Source organism: Dendrobates tinctorius, unplaced genomic scaffold (genome assembly GCF_039654945.1).
Source record: "Dendrobates tinctorius isolate UK_male_01 unplaced genomic scaffold, ASM3965494v1 ptg000007l, whole genome shotgun sequence".
Taxonomy (NCBI): Eukaryota; Metazoa; Chordata; class Amphibia; order Anura; family Dendrobatidae; genus Dendrobates; species Dendrobates tinctorius.
In genome coordinates this window covers 47303931-47311610 of record NW_027361675.1, presented here as the reverse complement: position 1 = coordinate 47311610, position 7680 = coordinate 47303931, and the positions used below count along the sequence as shown (strand labels likewise).

General features: G+C 45.7%; 2 non-coding genes across 2 annotated transcripts; both read right to left on the bottom strand.

Moving 5' to 3' along the window:
- Positions 1 to 4904: 4904 nt before the first annotated feature.
- On the bottom strand, positions 4905 to 5122 carry LOC141089034 (small nucleolar RNA U3). Its single transcript, XR_012232153.1, has one exon. It is a non-coding gene; the product is annotated as a small nucleolar RNA U3 (small nucleolar RNA).
- Positions 5123 to 7127: 2005 nt separating this feature from the next.
- LOC141089065 (small nucleolar RNA U3) lies at positions 7128 to 7345 on the bottom strand. The gene has a single exon (XR_012232164.1). It is a non-coding gene; the product is annotated as a small nucleolar RNA U3 (small nucleolar RNA).
- Positions 7346 to 7680: the final 335 nt, after the last annotated feature.

Below are 7680 nucleotides of genomic sequence, written 5' to 3'. Positions count from 1 at the left end.
CCCCAAGGGCTTCACAGAAGTTTATAACATACAGCCGTACAATTAAAAAATCATATTTTTTCCACAAAAATGATCTTTTCACCCCAAAAGTTATTGTGCAATTTCTCCTGAGTACGCAGATACTCCACATGTGATGGTAAACCACTATTTGGGAGCATGGCAGAGCTCGGAAGGGAAGCAGCGCCATTTGACTTTTTGGGCTGGAATTGGGATCTGATACCATGTTGAGTTTGGAAAGCCCCTGTTGTGCCTAAACAGTGGAAACCCCACACAAATGACACCATTTTGGAAACTAGACCCCCCAAGGCACTTATCTAGATGTGTGGTGAGCACTTTGAACCCCCAAGGGCTTCACAGAAGTTTATAACGCCCAGGCGTGAAAATAAAAATATCATAATTTTTCCACAAACATGATCTTTTAGTCCCCAATTTTTTTATTTTGCCAAGGGTAACAGGAGAAATTGGACCCCAAAAGTTGTTGTCCAATTTGTCCTGAGTACGCTGATACCCCATATGTGGGAGAACACTACTGTATGGGCACACGTCGGCGCTCGGAAGGGAAGTAGTGAGGTTTTGGAATGCAGACTTTGATGGAATGGTCTGCGGGTGTCATGTTGCCTTTGGAGAGCCCCTGATGTACCTAAACTGTGGAAACGCCCCACAAGTGACCCCATTCTGGAAACTAGACCCCCCCCAAGGAACTTATCTAAATGTGTGGTGAGCACTTTGAACCCCCCAGTGCTTCACAGAAGTTTATAATGCCCGGGCGTGAAAAGAACAAAATCATATTTTTTCCACAAACATGATCTTTTAGTCCCCAATTTTTTTATTTTCCCAAGGGTAACAGGAGAAATTTGACCCCAAAAGTAGTTGTCCAAATTGTCCTGAGCACACTGATACCCCATATGTGGGAGAAAACTACTGTATGGGCACACGTCGGGGCTTGGAAGGGAAGTAGTGACGTTTTGGAATTCAGATTTTGATGGAATGGTCTGCGGGTGTCATGTAGCGTTTGGAGAGCCTCTGATGTGCCTAAACTGTTGAAACCATCCACAAGTGACCCCATTTTGGAAACTAGACCCCCCAAGGAACTTATCTAGATGTGTGGTGAGCACTTTGAACCCCCCAGTGCTTCCCAGCAGTTTATAAAGCACGGGCGTGAAAATAAAAAAATCATATTTTTTCCACAAACATGATCTTTTAGTCCCCATTTTTTATTTTGCCAAGGGTAACAGGAGAAATTGGACCCCAAAAGTTTTTGTTCAATTTGTCTTGAGTATGCTGATACCCCATATGTGGGAGAAAACTACTGTATGGGCACACATCAAGGCTTGGAAGGGATGTAGTGACATTTTGGAATGAAGACTTTGATGGAATGGTCTGCGGGTGTCATGTCGCGTTTGGAGAGCCTCTGATGTGCCTAAACTGTTGAAACTCCCCACAAGTGACCACAATTTGGAAACTAGACCCCCCAAGGAACTTATCTAGATGTGTGGTGAGGACTTTGAACCCCCAAGTGCTTCACAGAAGTTTATAACCCCCGGGCGTGAAAAGAAAAAAATCATATTTTTTTTTCCACAAAAATGATATTTTTGCCCCCAATTTTTTATTTTCCTAAGGGTAACAGGAGAAATTGGACCCCAAAAGTTGTTTTGCAATTTGTCCTGAGTAGGCTGATACCCCATATGTGGGGGTAAAACACTGTTTGGGCGCATGACAGAGCTTGGAAGGGAAGGAGCACCGTTTGACTTTTTCAAAGCAGAATTGGCTGGAATTGAGATCAGATGCCATGTTGCGTTTGGAGAGCTCCTGATGTGCCCAAACAGTGGAAACCCCCCAATTCTAACTCCAACCCTAACCCCAACACACCCCTAACCCCAATCTCAGCCCTAGCCCTAATGGGAAAATGAAAATAAATACATTTTTTTTAAATTTTATAATTTTTCCCTAACTAAGGGGGTGATAAAGGGGGGTTTGATTTACTATTTTTAGCGAGTTTTTATGTTTGGCAGCTGTCATACGCTAAAAGACGCTTTTTATTGTAAAAATACTTTTTGCGTCATCACATTTTGAGAGCTATAATTTTTCCATATTTTGACCCACCGAGTCATGTGAGGTCTTATTTTTTCCGGGTCTAGTTGACGCTTTTATTGGTATAATTTTCGGGCACGTGATATTTTTTGATCGCTTTATATTCCGATTTTTGAGACGCAGAATGAAGAAAAACCAGCATTCCAAGAATTTCTTTTGGGGGGTGCGTTTACACCGGTCCACGTGTGGTAAAATTGATAAAGATGTTTTATTCTTCGGGTCAGTACGGTTACAGCGATACCTCATTTATGTCATTTTTTTATGTTTTGGTGCTTTTATGCAATGAAAACAATTTTATATAAAAAATAATTATTTTTGCACCGCTTTATTCTGCGAGCTATAACTTTTTTAGTTTTTCACTGATGACGCTGTATGGCGCTCAGTTTTTGCGGGACAAGATGACGTTTTCAGCGGTACCATGGTTATTTATATCCGTCTTTTTGATCGCGCATTATTGCACTTTTTGTTCGGCGGTATGATAATAAAGCATTGTTTTTTGCTTTGTTTTTTAGTTTTAGTTTTTAAGAGGTTCGCTAAAGGGGTTAATTAATGGGACAGTTTTATAGGGCAGGTTGTTACGGATGTGGCGATACTAAATATGTGTACTTTTATTGTTTTGGTTTTCTTTTATTACCAAAAAATGAATTTATTAGGGAATATATATTTTGTTTTTATTTAGCGATTTTTTATAAATTATTTTTACACTTTTTTTACTTTATTACATTGTCGCAGGGGGGACATCACTGTCATGTTTCAGATCGCTGATCTGACACGTCACACAGCGCTGTGACAGATCAGCGATCTGACAGGCGCTGCACAAGGCTTCCTCATGCCGCCTCCCTGCAGGCCCTCGAAGGCCCCTGCTGCCATATTGGATCCGGGGACCTGCAGGGAAGGAGGCCCCCAGAGCAGCGCAGCACATTGCACTGTTCAGTGGGCTCAGGGAAGCACGGAGTGAGCCCCCTCCCTGCCGATGCTTCTCTAAACCCCCGATACACTGCGATCGTATTTGATCACAGTGTGCCAGGGGTTAACGTGCCGGGGGCGGTCTGTGACCACCCCTGACACATAGTGCCGGGTGTCAGCTGTGATAATCAGCTGACACCCGGCCGCGATCAGTGGCGCTCCCCCAGTGAGCGCCGCTGATCGCTATGACGTACCATCCTGTCCATGGGCATTAAGTCCCAGGGCACATGGACGGGATAGTATGTCCAGTGTCAGATAGGGGTTAAACAAATATTTGATTATGCAGCAGAAACAGATGTTTCCCTCACAAAACCACTAGACTCTGAGGACAGATGCACACGGTCAGTAAATGCTGCGGGTTGGACACTGTGTACTTGTGCAGCGTCCAGATGTTACAGCATAGTGGGTGGGATGTCAGGCACTCTCATGTCCACTATGCTTCCAGAGACGGATCGCAGATCACCCATGGGGACAGACATGTGGAGCGTCTCTCCAGACCGCAGCATGTCTGTTTATCACATGGAGACGTGAGCCTCCGCAATACACATTTCACCCATACAGTGTATTGGACGCGATTATTCCACATGGTTCAGTGACCACATGAGGAATCACCTGCGATCAATAGCCGGCAGCGGACATGTGCTGCGTCCAAAGCGCTGCCGATTACTGACCGTGTGCACCTACCCTGAGAGTGAGGCCATGTGCACACGATGCAGATATCCAGCGGATCCGCAGCGCATTTTACCGTGCAGAAACGCTGCATATCTGCATTGTGATGTACAGTAGCATGTCAGCCAATTGAAAAAAAAACCCGCTGTGCAGACGCTGCAGATTTTTCTGCGCAGTTTTCTTGTGGTTCAAAATATGCAGCATGTCACTACTTTTGTGCGGTTTTCCACCTGCTCCATTCTCCAAATCCGCAGGGGGAAAACCGCAAGAAAACAGGAAGAAATCCGCAGGAAAAACGCAGGTCATTTGTTCTGCGGATTTCTTCAATTCTGTGCGGAAAAATCCGCTGGGCTCAAAAGTACGTGTGCACTCAGCCTTAGGGCTCGCTCACACTGGTGTACGATACAGAGGAGTGCAGTGCGAGAAAACATCACATTGCACTCTGACCAATGTTATTTAATGAGTCAGTGCTCACCTGCGGGTTCTTCCTCAGTTATAATCAGGCTGAGAAAGACATCGCAGCATGGTGTGAATGGCCGCGTATATCAGACCAGACACGCCAATGCATGTCAATGGATGCGAGAAAAAAAATCGCATGGTCCATGGACCACGCACCCATCTCATAGGAAACCCGACATTTCATCATCCGAGCAGAGTAATTTCACTGCCAGAACCCCGAGGATAGATATACAATCTCACAAGCCCCGCTGTGAGCGCTGGAGTGGTGCTTCTCCTGTGAGCCCTCTGCCCGCGGTCTTATACTCACCTTTAGCATCTTCACCGCTTCTCCGTTCCTGCAGCGTCATCCTGTGACACCAACTTCTGATGGGTCGGCAGCTACATCACCAGGTCTCAGTGTATAGGAAACAGAACGAGGCGCTCATAGACTTGTACTGAGTGGTGACCTCCACGAAACACTGGAGATGGACAGGAGCGATGGTGATAAAAGGTGAAGATGGCAGCAGGTAAACATAAGGGTACGGTCAGGGACATTACATCAGAAGCACCACTCTAGCAGGAAAATAAAACAAAATGCTGGAATTGTGCACTAAACAATTGTTTGATATTTAATATAAAACCCAAATCTTGTCTTACACTCCTTACTAGCAGCACTAATACCAACAGAAGTACTATGTAAAACTGTAACTGCAATTTTAGCACACAACAATGGAAACCTACCCACTCAGCTTGTGATCTCCCCCTCCGCCCTCTCTGTAACAGAGAAGGAGAACGATCATCACCAGCAATCAGCCCCTGCAATGAAGCAGAACTGAGAGCTCACTTCACGCTCAGGAGAGATCACTACAGCTCCTCCTCGTGGTTGGGAAGGTTGGACACTTTAGAGCACATTTCTCAAGTCACACACTATAGAAATGATCCCTGAAAGTATAGTCTTAACCTCTTCCTGGCCGGGATGCCCCTCCGGGGGATAGGACCCTGCGGGTAACATTAGGGAGACTCATTAACACAACATCACACATAACAAGGCTGTAAATAAACGCTGATACAGTGTGATCCATGGCGGGTGATCAGAGACTGCAGGGTGACTAGAAGCTTCTAGACTTGTATCCGAGCTGGGAAACCTCACACCCATAATGCATCTGCTCTCCTCTCTACATTAGCATAAGTGACTGTGCAGGGTTAGGCTGCTTTCACATATCAGTTTCACAGCCCCGCATACCCCCGCACAGACCCCCGCATAGACCCGCATACCCCCGCACAGCCCCACTCAAAGCCCCGCAGACCCCCACACACACGCACACACACATAGCCTGCACACAGTGTCAGAGCATGCGCAGTTTAAAAAAAGGAATCCGTCGCTGGATTCCGTCATTTGTCGGACAGCGACGGATCATGCACCCGTAGGCTTCGTCGCTGTCTGATTTTTGGACAGACACAAAAAACGTTGTTCTGTGCATCGTGTCCGGCCGCCAGACAAAAAATTTTCGACGGATCCGGCGAACAACGGACGAAACGTGAGGCCATCCGTCGCTAATACAAGTCTATGAGAAAAAAACGGATTGCTGTGCGGAATTTTCTGCGCAGAATCTGCATCTTTTAGCAGAATCCGTAGGTCAAAATCCGCGTGTTTTGTATGCGGATTTGCTGCAGATTTAGTGCGGATTTCCCCTGCGTTTTTACACCTGCAGATTCCTATAATGGAATGGGTGTAAAAACGCTGCAGAATCCACACAAAGAATTGACATGCTGCGGAAAATAAACGGGTGCGTTTCGGCGCGGATTTTTCTGCAGCATGTGCACAGCGGTTTTTCCCCATAGAATAACATTGTACAGTAAATCACTAGGAAATCTGCAGTGGATCCGCAGGGGCAAATGCGCAACGTGCGCACATACTGTTACTACTGAGCTGGCAAGTGGCGCACAGCAAAAGCTATGAGATTCCAGAAAACTTTGCTTTTTTCCTGACATTAAGCATTGCAGTTTTATTTTACCAATTGAAAGTAATGAAAAACTGCAAAAACAAAGAAAAAATGCAGAAAAGCATTACTGCTGAATTTTCTCTGTATTTGTGGTTCACAAATCTAAAGGTATTACCATATACTGTAGATAAATCACACGGGACCCTCACCAAATAGCTGCATTTTATACCCAATGTTCTTAGTGCCAAGAAAACGCTGTAAAGACTCAATATTAGGCCTCGTTCACACTGAGTATGTGGTCAGTATTTTACATCAGTATTTGTTACCCAAAACCAGGCAAGGAACAATCAGAGGAAAGTATAATAGAAACACGTGCACTAATTCTGCATTTCTGACCCACTCCGGGTTTTGGCTGATAAATACTGATAGTGTGACTGTAGCTGTAAAGGGATTATCCACTACTAGGACAACCCCGTCTTCAAGTAAAGGTTTGACCCCAATAAAATAAAAAAGTTTATACTCCCCAGGTGGGTGAGCACATGGGGGAGAGATTCTCAACACTGCAAAGCCTACCCCCATCATGACATTACCGCCCTCCCGATGCGATAGACCCGCTCCAAATACTCAGCAGTGAGGGACACTCACTTCAGGAGACTATCACGTCTTCCCGGATTTCATCACCATGAAGGAGGAAGAGAAAACATCTATCCTGCTGGGGGAAGAAGAGAGAGCAGTGGAGATAGCAGCGAATGTCATAGACTGCGCGAAAGAGAACTATGATATGCCATGGACTTCTATGGCCCCCACCCTGGATCTGCCCCATCATCCACCTTCCCTATGCCATGGACTTCTATAGCCCCATCCATTGCTCTTACTAGCCCCCACTAGTACACTTGCTTTGGCAAAACTTATGTGTATTTAGCCCTGCCGATAAAGCTTCTTTGAATTATTATATATTTACTAAAACAACTGTGCCAAGTTCTCTCCTTCATCTAATCTTGATTACTTATTTAATAACCCCCCACTCAGCTTGTGATCTCCCCCTCCGCCCTCCCTGTAACAGAGAAGGAGAACGATCATCACCAGCAATCAGCCCCTGCAATGAAGCAGAACTGAGAGCTCACTTCACGCTCAGGAGAGATCACTACAGCTCCTCCTCGTGGTTGGGAAGGTTGGACACTTTAGAGCACATTTCTCAAGTCACACACTATAGAAATGATCCCTGAAAGTATAGTCTTAACCTCTTTCTGGCCGGGATGCCCCTCCGGAGGACAGGACCCTGCGGGTAACATTAGGGAGACTCATTAACACAACATCACACATAACAAGGCTGTAAATAAACGCTGATACAGTGTGATCCATGGCGGGTGATCAGAGACTGCAGGGTGACTAGAAGCTTCTAGACTTGTATATGAGCTGGGAAACCTCACACCCATAATGCATCTGCTCTCCTCTCCACATTAGCATAAGTGACTGTGCAGTGTTAGTGCTGAGCTGGCAAGTAGCGCACATACACTGTACATGGCAGACGTGCCACTGCCGATACATTCAGCCACCGCCGGTACTGAGGGCT